This window comes from Triticum aestivum, chromosome 3B (assembly GCF_018294505.1).
Source record: "Triticum aestivum cultivar Chinese Spring chromosome 3B, IWGSC CS RefSeq v2.1, whole genome shotgun sequence".
Classification (NCBI taxonomy): Eukaryota; Viridiplantae; Streptophyta; class Magnoliopsida; order Poales; family Poaceae; genus Triticum; species Triticum aestivum.
This window is the reverse complement of record NC_057801.1, coordinates 777,643,262-777,655,383: the sequence shown is the minus strand read 5'-3', so window position 1 is coordinate 777,655,383 and position 12,122 is coordinate 777,643,262. Positions and strand designations below refer to the sequence as shown.

The 12,122-nt window shown below is 44.6% G+C and overlaps 1 long non-coding RNA gene across 1 annotated transcript; it reads left to right on the top strand.

Moving 5' to 3' along the window:
- The first annotated feature begins 3,829 nt into the window (after positions 1 to 3,829).
- Positions 3,830 to 4,644, top strand: LOC123066524 (uncharacterized). Its single transcript, XR_006431365.1, has 4 exons — positions 3,830 to 3,968; positions 4,073 to 4,215; positions 4,335 to 4,392; positions 4,527 to 4,644. It is a non-coding gene; the product is annotated as an uncharacterized lncRNA (long non-coding RNA).
- Positions 4,645 to 12,122: the final 7,478 nt, after the last annotated feature.

Below are 12,122 nucleotides of genomic sequence, written 5' to 3'. Positions count from 1 at the left end.
TAACTCTCCTATCTCTACTAATAAAAGAGCCACAACTGAACGAGAATTGTGGCGAGTGGTCCAGAGCGTCTGTGGAGTTGCATGCGGTGGGCCTGGCGCTAACGGCCCCTGTATTGTGGACGTGGCCACCATCGGTAGGCTTTATCACATTTTTCTAAAGCTGGTCTCTTGGATGTTTTCTGATATAGCGCTGGGTTGCACGTCATTTGGTTTTCCGTGTGTTGGCCTACGATGGCAGCGGCACGTCGCTAATCTTTTTCATAGAGGTTGTGCATAATCTTTTTCATAGAGGTTGCCACGTGCGCAGCTGTAGAATTTTCTCTGGCGGCGCCACTATGTTTGTGTTTTCTGGACGCCGCTCTTATAGCTGGTTCTGGTCTTCTCCCGTTGTTTCTCTCCACACCTCTGGTCCTTATAAATACGTGATTCTCCCCATTGTTTTCCCTCGTGTTTCAGGTTGTGGTCTTCACCTAGTACGCGGGAGTTCTAGCCGAAGCGGCCTTCGCCGTCCGGGCCGTCCTCCTGGAATCTTTTTTTGCAATTCAGGAGCTCTATAGATTACTCAGTCGTAAAACATTCGCGGGTAATACAATCACGGAGAAAATTTGGAACAAAGTTGATCCAAAGACATCTCCGACGAACCTCACTAGCTTGATGAGCACAGAGATGGGCCGTCATATTGGCTTCCCTACCAACAAAAGATATACTAAAACTAGCAAAGTTCCCGCATAGCTTCTTGACCTCCTGCATAGTACATGCAATATCAGCCATTTCAAATGCTTGGGTCTTTCACGAGTTGACAACTTGCAAAGCATCAGTCTCGATTTTGATCCGCTGCCATCCCATGTCGCTCGCTAACCGGACCGCATCACGAATTGCATATGCTTCCATCATTGTAGCAGAAGCGGCAAATTCATACCATCTGGATTGTGCCCGAGTAAGGTTCCCATTTGTATCATGGACAACACATCCGGTACCCCATGACCTGCAGCCTCCCCATACTGAGCATCCACATTCAGTTTTAGAACATTTTCATCCGGTGGCTTCCAGCGAGCCTGCACCCGCGGACTTGACTTTTGTTGTTCCTTCCCAAGTTGTGATAAATCTACTGCAATATCTATTGCCCACTGGATAGATTTTGCAATTGATCGTCGCTGCTCCCCATGTCTTCTGGCATTGCGCTCAGACCAAACTGACCATGCCCCGCATAAGATCGTACATGCTGAAAAGTGATCCACCTTACCTCCCTGTATCATATCAAGGGGCCATGAATCAGGATGAAGATTTGGAATTTTAATCCCAGTGCGTACCTTCATCTGCTCCCAGAACCTGCGAGCCCAATTGCAAGTGAATAGAGCATGGTATGTAGTTTCTTCAACACCACAGTCCTCACAGTAAGGTATTTTCTCGATATGGCGATGTTGCATCACAACACGACACGGAATAAAGTTGTGAATAACTCTCCACCAGAAACATCTTACTTTGGGAGGAACTTCCATTCGCCAAAGTATCTTAAACGCCTTACAGTATCCATTGTCCGAGCCTGACACTTGGGTCATCCTACCATGTTCCTCAGTCAACAACTTATAAGCCGACCTCACAGAGAAAATGCCCATCTTATCAGGTTGCCATGCCCAGAAATCCTCTCCCGCATTGATTGGAATTCACAGGATAGCTTCAGCATCAATCACAGTAAAATTAGTTCTCACACATTCCTCGTCCCATGTTCTGCTATCTACATCCAGTAGCTCATTGACTCTATTAACTGCAGCAAGAGGAATCTTTACTAAGGTCTTGTAATTGTAGTTGGCTGGGATCCATGGATCATCCCATATTTTAATTGATTCGCCATCACCGACCCTCTTGATTAGGCCCAGCTCAAGAGCTTCTCTACCAAACAATATGGCGCGCCATGTGTGTGAGGACCCCCTTCTTCTTGTAGCGGTCATGAAGTCTTTGCCGTTATAATACTTCCCTCTCAGAAGTCTTGCACATAGCGATTCGGGATTAGTCAATAGCCTCCATCCTTGTTTAGCTAACATGGCTTTATTAAATAACTGGAGGTCCCTAAAACCCATTCCACCAACACATTTGGGTACCGCTATATCCTGCCACTTTTTCCAATGCATCTTTCTTTTTACTCCGTCTCCTCCCCACTAATATTGCGCCACCACACTAATAATTTTTTTGCAGGTTTTCTTTGACAATTTGAAGCAACTCATTGAGTAAGTAGGTATTGCTTGGCAAATTGACTTGATCAAAACCTCCCTGGCTCCACTGTTCATAAGTTTTGGAGCCCAGCCAGTAACCAACTTCCTTATACTTGTAACAATATGGTCGAATTGATCCTCAGAAGATCTTCCAAGTGTCGTGGGTAATCCCAAGTACTTCTCAGCTAAAGCTTCTGTGTGAACATCCATTCTCTCATGAAAAATTGCCTTCTCTTCATCCGAGCTGTTGGCACTAAAGAAAATAGCCGATTTCTCCTTGTTTATCAGCTGGCCGCCGTCCTCCTGGAATCCATGGGGCTGTTGTTGGTCGTAGACGAGGTCGTGGTGCACCCTTGGCGGAGGGTGCTATTGGTGGCCGTCTACCCGATGATCAGTTAGTGCATGGTGGTCGTCATCCCGCTGGCTTCGCACATGCTGGTAGGTTTGGCTTAATCGGTGGCCTTTTGTTAATCTCTCCTGCGTATTCGATGTATAATTAGGTATTTGTTCGGTCGTTTTCTGCAAGGGCTACAGCTCAGAGTTCATCCGCCGGGACGTAGCAGCTTTTCCTATCGAAGCGTTTCCCTACCCTAGATGCCGCCATGGGCGAGGCGACTAGGGAGGCGATCTTTTTCCACCGATCTCCACCGGCGAGAGCACTGGCCCCCTCTCTCTCCGGGTGCTGCTCAGGCAGCAGGAGGGAGGGGGTCGTTCCTCCGCTCTGTAGTTAGGGTTTGGATTTGTAGGTCGTGGTGCGTCGTTGGGGTGGTGGGAGCGGCGCCCGGATGAATAAATCTGCCTCAACTCCACTCCCACACCGGCAGTGTCCTTCATGGCGGCGTCTCGAAGTTGGTGGCATCGTGTGTTTGTCGATCCTTCAGATCGGCGATGTTAGGGTTCATGGATAGTGTCGGCGAGGCGGTGGCGGCGACTTCATCAGGTGTGTCTCTCCTTCAGTCCCCGTTGCTGCGTCTCCGACGTCATGGTGGAGCAGGGAGGTTTTGTCGTCCAGAAATACGCGCAGACGCTTGTCTACACAAGTGACAACTGGAAGATGGTGCATCTTGTGCTGGGTTTGTGGTTGAAGGCTGACAGTTCTGGTTTTCTCCTCCGACGTCGTAGTAGTCATGCGGGTGTGTCAGTTCTGGAGTTTGATGGCGTGTCAGAGGACACGTTGCCCCCGTCTGATTCTTTCAACGGCAATGGTTGTGCTTCAGGAAACTACTTTGAAGGTCCGTAAAGCTGCTGATCAGCGATGGAGCCGCGTCGAGCTCGGATGAAGAGGTGATCTGTCTCCTTTTCCTTAGTGAAGAGGGCCAGGCGCTGGTTTTTTGCATAGGATTATCCTATCTTTTCAGTCCTGTAATTTCGATGTTCAGGACACCGGGTAAGTTTTGATCTTGCCTTCTATATGCAGCCCATATACGGATGTGACACCCCATGTTTAATTACATGGACACCGGTAGAGCCAGGCCATTGGGAAATTCCAAGCATTGCGAGGCGAGGCGTCGAGGCCCAGTCCAGCAGCGAGTGCCTGGCCCTGCGACCGATGCAGCCAGGACCACATCCATCAATCGATCTCTGGGTTGTCTAAAAAAAAAATCAATCGATCTCTGGATGGATACGGTATATTCGCCTCTTCCTCTGCTCGCGCAACAAACAGACCCCGTGCGCCGCACTTTCTTCCCTCGTCAGTTCGGCGTACTCGTGTCGCAGATCCTGTCAACTCAAGTCGCCGGAGCAATCGAGAAAAAATAGGTATGATGATTTCTGCACCAAATCTCCACTGCGATGCACCTCTTTAGGAAATTCGATTTTCGCTTCTTTTTTAGAATCCCTAATTCTCGTTTCTCAAACTGTAGGGCAGTTGGACTAGGGTATCCGGCTAGGTATTTGAGAATTGTTGGCCTGTTGGGAATTGAATTATTTGGAATTTGGAATAACTATTCATTGCGTGCGGAGGAGATTGCAATATTCTTGGAGCGCCGGCCGGATGCACAAGCAGGTTTAATTGATTCATTCTATAACTGTGTGAAATCCAAGTAGCTTGTACATGTGACTTCATAATTCATTTCTTCTTTCTGCATCTAAAGTAATGCTCACATAGTATTTGACAAATTATAGGTTAGCAGATTTTATGGCAAGGTTTCTAGGGAAAAGGGGGACCTAAAATTGATTCAAGGTAAAGATATTGCCCCCTCACATTAACTAAATGATGCATATCCCATTTTGAAAGTAATGATCTTAACTTTTCAGTTTTTTTCGATTACGCAAGTTTACATAATGATTATACTAAGTGATTTTGTTTATTTGTAGACAATTGACACCTAATGCCGCATTTTTCTTGGAGACTCGATGATCCACTATTGTTCATTTCCCTCCTATCAACTACCATTTTAATTCAAACTTGTCATTTTGGATTTGTGTAAGTATTTTTACTATTACATGGCTTTCTATACATATTGAACTGTTAAGTGTATTAATATATTCATATTATTGTTTGATATCCACAAGTGGAGTATGGGATAGACATGGGACACCGGGACATTTTTGTCCTGGGTCCGCCCCTGCGTCCGCCGGTGAATTGCGCCGTCGGCGCCGAGAGATTCGTTTAGGAAAGCATCCTGTTGGTTTTGTTGCCGGTGAGTTGACGCAACTACATCTGTTTAGGAAAATGCTTTGGTGATCTGCGAGTGCATGCATGCATGCAGCTGTGTAGGTTGATGTGACTGCGTGCATGTGTGTGATCCGGCACTTCTCCAGTGGATTGCATTAGTATTTCTTATAATGAAAAAAATGTTTGGTGGGTCCTTTGTCGATGGATTAGCAGTTCATGCGAGCTTGCTTTCCGGTTATCAGGCACTACGTGCATGCAGTAGTGTAGGCTGATGTTACAACGTGCATGTGTTTCTTTATACTAATTCATATTCTGTGTGAGCTATCTACTTGCAAGTAAGTTACTGGTCGACTGTTTTAATCTACGCTTTCATTTATTTATAATATTTTTCTTGCGCGCAGGTAATTCTTCATCTGGATTTGATGGTCGGGACGCTGCGTAATTTATTGTTGATCCTATTGTTGGTTGTCCGACTGTGTTTCCTGGTATTAGTTTACCAATAAGTTATACTTGTTTGTCGACGCGGGAGGTTATGTTTTGCTTGGTTCATGTTGTACGCATATTCTTTTAGGAGGTTCTTCGGATGTGTCTGGTGGTCCGACCGCTCAGGTTGGTGTTTCTGTTATGCTTCTCAGAAATATTAATCAATCATTGGGTTTATGCAATGGAACACGTTTGATTTATTACCCGGATGGGTGATAGGGTTTTAGAGGGAAAAACTATAACTGGTTCTAATAAAGGGCAGCGTGTGTGCGTTCCACGTATAGTTCTGAATTCAGCAGGGTCTAAGTGGCCATTCACGCTGCGATGGTGTCAATTTCCAATAAGATTGTGCTATGCAATGACAATCAATAATAGCCAAGGACAAACCTTATATAAGTTGTGGGTGTATTTACGAGGGCCTTTGTTTTTGCACGGGCAATTGTATGTTGCAGTGTCGCTGTTACTTCGCGTGGTGGTCTCAAGTTCCTGATTGAGGACGACTGTGGATGTCCAGCTTCCGAGACAAAGAAATGTAGTTTACAAAGAAGTTATCCTACGCCTATAGATGATGGTTGGTGTGTTATATAGTATCCTAATGTAATTATTTTGATGGGCCAGCATGTACACTACATGCATGTACTGACCGTTCGAGAATACAAATGTGTGCTCTACTGGAAGTATGATCATCCGGGCAGCTTCTTATTGTAACAGCATCATCATATACCCTTTGCTTTGTAGAACGGGCCAGGTACGGCAAGAATAAATGAGCCGTATCAAAGATCTATCAACGTGCATTTCTCTGTTTATCTACATGCAGCATGCGAGCATGCATGATGGCAACAAATATGCCTCTTTCCAGGTTATCTTACTACATCCATATTTTTACATACATGATTCTCCTATCTTAAACTAATAAAACTTACTGTACATAGTAAATACAATCTGTATAGAGACACCATATAGATGGGCGCGGCGTGCCGCCGCGCGGGCTTTGCTAGTCATGAACTACAAGCTAACCAGATAAGCAGTACTTGATCTTAAATATATCTCCATCCAAAACAAATTGAAAGAAAATTACCTCCTCAGTATTTGATTTACTAAATTTGGCTACTGACTGTATTTTTTCATTTACCTTGTTGATAAAATGTATTGCAATACTTAAAGTAGTCCGATGTTTCTTGCAAGAACACATATTTAATCCAGGAGAAGCGGGTCCGATGCTGATTTCGAGAACACACAGTGCACGTATTTCACTAGAAGCAGAGTGCAATGCTACAACGGTCAGTATACCAAGTTGGCGAACACCAAACTATAGAACAAGATAACAGACTAGTGATCTAAACGCTTTTATATTTTTTTACGGAGGGAGTACCAATGACCAGCTACATGAACAGAAGAAAGACAATCACTCGTGGTATAATTTACACCTACGACAAACAATGCAAAGAGTGATTTAGCATTATGCCCTATTCCCCTATACTGCTCGCCATCCTCACCGAACTCTGAGAACTAATTCTTCTACGTGCTTGTGTTGGGGCGCTCAATGATGTAAGCTGTGGTGGTAGCAGAGGCCGCATCACTGTCCCGGGTTTGGATGGCAACACAGGGGGTCAACTGGAGCTGGAGCAACATGTAGGGTCAACCTGAGCGTGCACCACAGCTGTGATCGAGTAAGCTACCATGCCGGGGGAGATGGAGGGCTCTGGTCCGGCTGATCCTATAAATGGAGCAACATTTCGAACTTGGCTTCATATTACTGGGTTTGGATATATCTCAGTGGAGCTCCAGCACCCACAAGGAGTACATTACAAATCCATCAGTTAGTACTTATGACTGATGGCAACTCCAACGCCCAGATTTGTGGATGAGCCGGCGCCCGACACCCGTCAGCATCTCGTCCGCTGTGCATGCAAACAAAAAGATGTAGCTAAATGGCAGCGGCCATAATTCACGTCAGCGGCCATGTTCACGCTAGATCATGCCGCAACAAAGCCAGCGTCCTATAGAATGGTCACCCAAGTTTGGCACTGGCAACAAAGCCATCGGCCAACACACTAGTCTTTAAAATAGACAAGTTTTGTCACCGGCAACAAAGTCAACGGCCGGCACAATAGCTAGCCTTCAAAATGGACCGCCATCGCGGTCGAGGTCTCACCTAGTTCAGGCATCGCGGGCAAACATCTCCTTCTACCAGTTCGCGAACCAAGCCTTTCTCTCTGGTGACATGTTGTTCTTGCCGATGCTCATCAACGTGATGCCACCTCCTTGGCTTTTGTCTCGGCATTGGTGGCCTCGATCTCTAGTTTTTTGAGTTGAGCGGCGTCCTCGATGTCAAGCTTCCTCTCTTCACGGTCTCCTCCATGTCAAGCTTCTTCATTTGGAGATCTAGATATATCTTCATTTGCTCCTCATGCCCTTTGGTCTTCCTCTCCTCCCTCGCATCCTTTTTGCTCATCATCTCCTCCAAAGTTCCTTGCAGGGCAATGGACAACGCATCATGCTTCTCGTCGGCCTTCGAGTTTTTTATGCCCCTCGGCCTCTTGAGCAAGTCTACCTCATCGGCCACGACTGCCTTCCCTCCTTTCTTCTTCTTAAGAACGGCATATTGGTCTTTGAACTTTGGGCAATATTTGATGAGCACCCAACAATGCGTGAGAGTGAACGGCTTGTTCTTGTGACGGGCCTTGAAGGCTTCCAAAGATTGGAATGCCTACACAATCAAACATGCGGCCACAATTGTAAAATAAAATGGCATACAATGCATTAAACTTAAATGGCATGCCAACATGAATGGACACGTGATGAAAAAAATGAGAGGTTCATACCAAGTCACCAAGGCCTAGGCCGCTCACAGGACAGGCTTTGACGCTCTCAAGCGCGGCACAATATTTGTTGCACTCTTATTGGATGAATCCCCACCTCTTTTGGATTGAATTGGTGTAGCGGGTGCTTGTGAATTGGTACGGGGCAAACTTTCTCCGTTCATGAAAGTTCTTGTGAACTCTTGTCCAAAAGACGTCTCCTTTTTGCTCGGCAACTTTTATTGGATCTTGGCTGATTTCCTTCCAACTCTCGCAAATCAAAGTGTCCTCAGCTAGGCTGTATGATCCCATGCGAATGCTTTGCCTCCTATTTTGTGCTTCGGCCCTTTGGGTGAGCTCATCGATAAACAACAATGGCTCCGCGGAAATGTCGACCTCTTCTTCTTCATCTCCACAATACAAGTCATCATCTTCATGCCATGAGTTGCCATGGTCGTCCTCATCATCATGACCGGTGAATTGAGTGTCATCATACGTACCGCGGTTGTCCTGACTTTGGGTCGCGTCGGGATCAAAAGCTTGCTCTTGGTCGTCGACATGGAATGCCTCACCACGGCCCTCGAAGATGGCGTTCTGCATGGACGAGGCGTACTCAGGGTCATTGAATAGCCTGCAGGCGCCGGCCATGTGAGCCGAAGCGAACGACCGCGGCTGCTTCCTTTGCGCTCTGTTGGACGGCTGGCGAGCGCCACTGTACCCTGGAGTGATGTTGAGGTCGATGACACATGCGTGTGTGGCCGGATCGACCACAATGCAGTCCAGCGATGTGGAGAATCGTGTCTTCCCATGGCCGTGTAGCGGCGGAGCACGACCATCTGGTGTTTCGTGTGTGACGGACGAGCTGGGGAATGGTGTTGCGGCGGACGATGGGCCAAGGAGCTTGTGCTGGCCGCGGCCATGGCAGCGGCCGAGAGAAACGCCGACGGGGGGTGGCACATACCCAACATGAGGAGGGCATGCACCTTGGCAACGACGGACTCCTTGTCGTCGACATCGGTCTGGTGCTACGTCGCACGGCGCACTCGACGGCATACTCGACGGCGTCCTTCTTCTGTGCCTTGACAGTTTGCCGATTCCTCAACTTGGCCGATTCGGCATCGAGCTTGGTGAGCTCCGCCGGCGTGAGCTCCGATTGAGGCTTCTTCACAGGCTTCTTTTTCTCCGTCGCGGGCCAAGTGGCAGCGGATGGGTCGATGGGATACGCCTCATCTGCCATGGTGGATGGAGGGAGGGGGAAGGGCGGGGTGTGCGAGAGTAGAGGGCGGGGCGCAGGAGCGTTTTGGAGGAAAGGGAGGAAAAGTGGCTGCCGGTGCCACCGGCGGGCGGGCAAGGGGAGGACAAGGGCGCGCATCCCGCCCGTCCGCGGGCTGTCCGTTCGGCCGCAAACTCGGCTCAAACTTGGGCCAGGAATGGGTCGAAAGCGGACAGAAAACGGACCGGGGTCTGTTTGCCCCTATGCTTTGGAGGACCTGCTTTGTCCGTTTACCTCCAAACGGATACGGGCGGGCCATTTGGGGTCGTGCGTTGGAGTTGCCCTTATGAGATGTTTTATTTGTCCCAGAAATATAGTGTATGCCTAGAATGTTCAAACTATATGTGTATTTTGATTTGGCTTTTAGAACAAATTTTAAACAGAGAAAAAGACACTTGCTTCGGTACACTCTCCCTAGACACATTGACGGCTGAGATCTTTCTATACCCCTTCAAAATAAAGGGTAGGATGGTATTTTCACCCGAGCCGATATGGGGCCTGCATACATATACACGGCTGTTTTTTCTCTTTCTTTTTAAAAGAAAAAAAGAATGCAAGTAACAAGAATCAAACTCAACACCTCTTAGTCTAAGAAGGACCACACTAACCAACTAGGAGCTCCTAATACATGCGCTTATTTACTTTTTTTTTCTCTGTTTTCTTCTACTTCAATTTGCGGTTGGGCCGGCCCCTTGTTGAATCGGTCCTTTTATCACTATTTCTTTTCTATTTTTTCTGTTTGTTTTGCCTTTTTTTAAATGTTCACTATTATAAAGTTTTGTGCAGAATTTAAAAAAATATTCGCTTTTTAAAAACAGTTTTCATAAAGTACAAATATTCGCATTTCTGAAAAATTGTACAGATATGTCAAAAAATTGTTTGTGTCTTTCAAAATTGCTCAGAATGTCGTAACACAAACATATTTTAAAAAGAACAAACAAATTTTGAACACGAACTTTTTTAGAGAAATACTACGAAACTTGAAATTTCAACTAAAAATCAGAAAATGTGAACAAACATTTGAAACCAATTTATTTTGAATTTCCGCAAACATTTTTTGTATTTGTGTTGAAATTTTTTGAATACAAGATTATTTTATAAATCCCATATAAATTGAAAGCACGAACATTATTTGAAAATGCAGAATTTTCGAAATCACAAAAACTTGGCATGTTGCCTTGGAATGGTGAATACATGGCCAAAGAAAAAACTTGGTCCATTCGAACGATATCGAAAAAGGTACTCTGAGAGAGAACCAGCCGCCCAACCCCGACATTTTTCATTTAAATTCGTCAATATTTTCATATATTTGCAAACTTTGTTATCAAATTTATTAATTTTTTCCATGTCCAGAAACTCTTTTAACTTTTAAAAATGTTCTTTAAAAGCCTGTAATTTTTTTAAATTTATAAACATTCTTTTCCAAATTGATCAACGTTTTTCAAATCGTGTGCTTCCCAAACACGTACCCGATGGAAGTGATTTTGTCGCCCGATTGGGAAAGGCCTGAGAGTATTTTTTTCTATTCTATTTTTTTATATTATTTTTTTTTAATTTCATTTTTTTCTCTTTTGAACTTTCCTAGTCATTTTAATACCTTCTTTAAATTTTGAAATATTTTTGGAATACCAAAAAATGTTATTATTTTCAAATATTTTTCTGAAATTATATAAATGTTCTGGAATTTCAAAAAGTGTTCCCATTTTTGAATTTTTTTTGTTCATAAAATAAGTAATTGTTTGTGTTTCTAAAATTTGGATTTTTTTTAGAAAAAGTACTCCTACCGTCTGAAAAAGCTTGTCCATCAAATGGATGTATCTAGCACTACCTAGTGCTAGATACATCCATAGTGCTAGATACATCCATTTGAGGGACAAACTTAGGACAAGTTTTTTCGGACGGAGGGAGTATGTGGTTTGCAATTTGTGTACATCATCAATATTTGGGGATTTATTAACAATTTTGGGAAAAAATCATGATTATAAATTTTTGATACACAATTTGAAATTACAAAATTGTTGACAAATTTCAAGAAATAATTCGGATAGAAGAAAATGTTCATGTTGGTTGATAATGACAGATGTTGCAAATAACAAAAGCCTTGCCTTACTGGCCTACCCAAACCACTACCATTGAAGATGATGTGCTTCTTGATATGTACGAAATGACACAAAGTTTTACCAGCATGTGGGCATGCTCATAGTAGGCCTCCATGCAAAATTTGAAGGAATTCAGACAGCGAACGTATGTTGTGTCACATTTGGCTAGTGTTTTTTTGGGTTTTTCATTGGAAAAACCCTAGAAAATGTATAGAATGTCATAACTCAATGAAATTTATCATGGATGCTTGGCATTGTGATTCTAGTATGTGGAAAAAAGTGGGTCCATTTTATTGATGTGAAAAAAGTGCATCCAGACTTGCCCTACCGGCCAACCCGAACCACCACCTTTGAACATGGTGTGCTCTTTGCATGCATGAAATGACATCAAATTTTTGTCAACATGTGCACATGCTCATGGCATGCCTCCATGCAAAAGTTGAAGGAATTCAAATACCTAACACACGTTGTGTTACATTCGTCTAGTATTTTAGGGTTTTTTCACTGGAAAAACGCTAGACAATGCATAAAATGCCAGAACTCAATGATATTTATCATGAATGCTCGGCATGGTGATACTAGGGTGAAAAGTTTGGGTCCATTGTATTGATGTGAAAAAAAAGTGTGTCTAGACTTGCC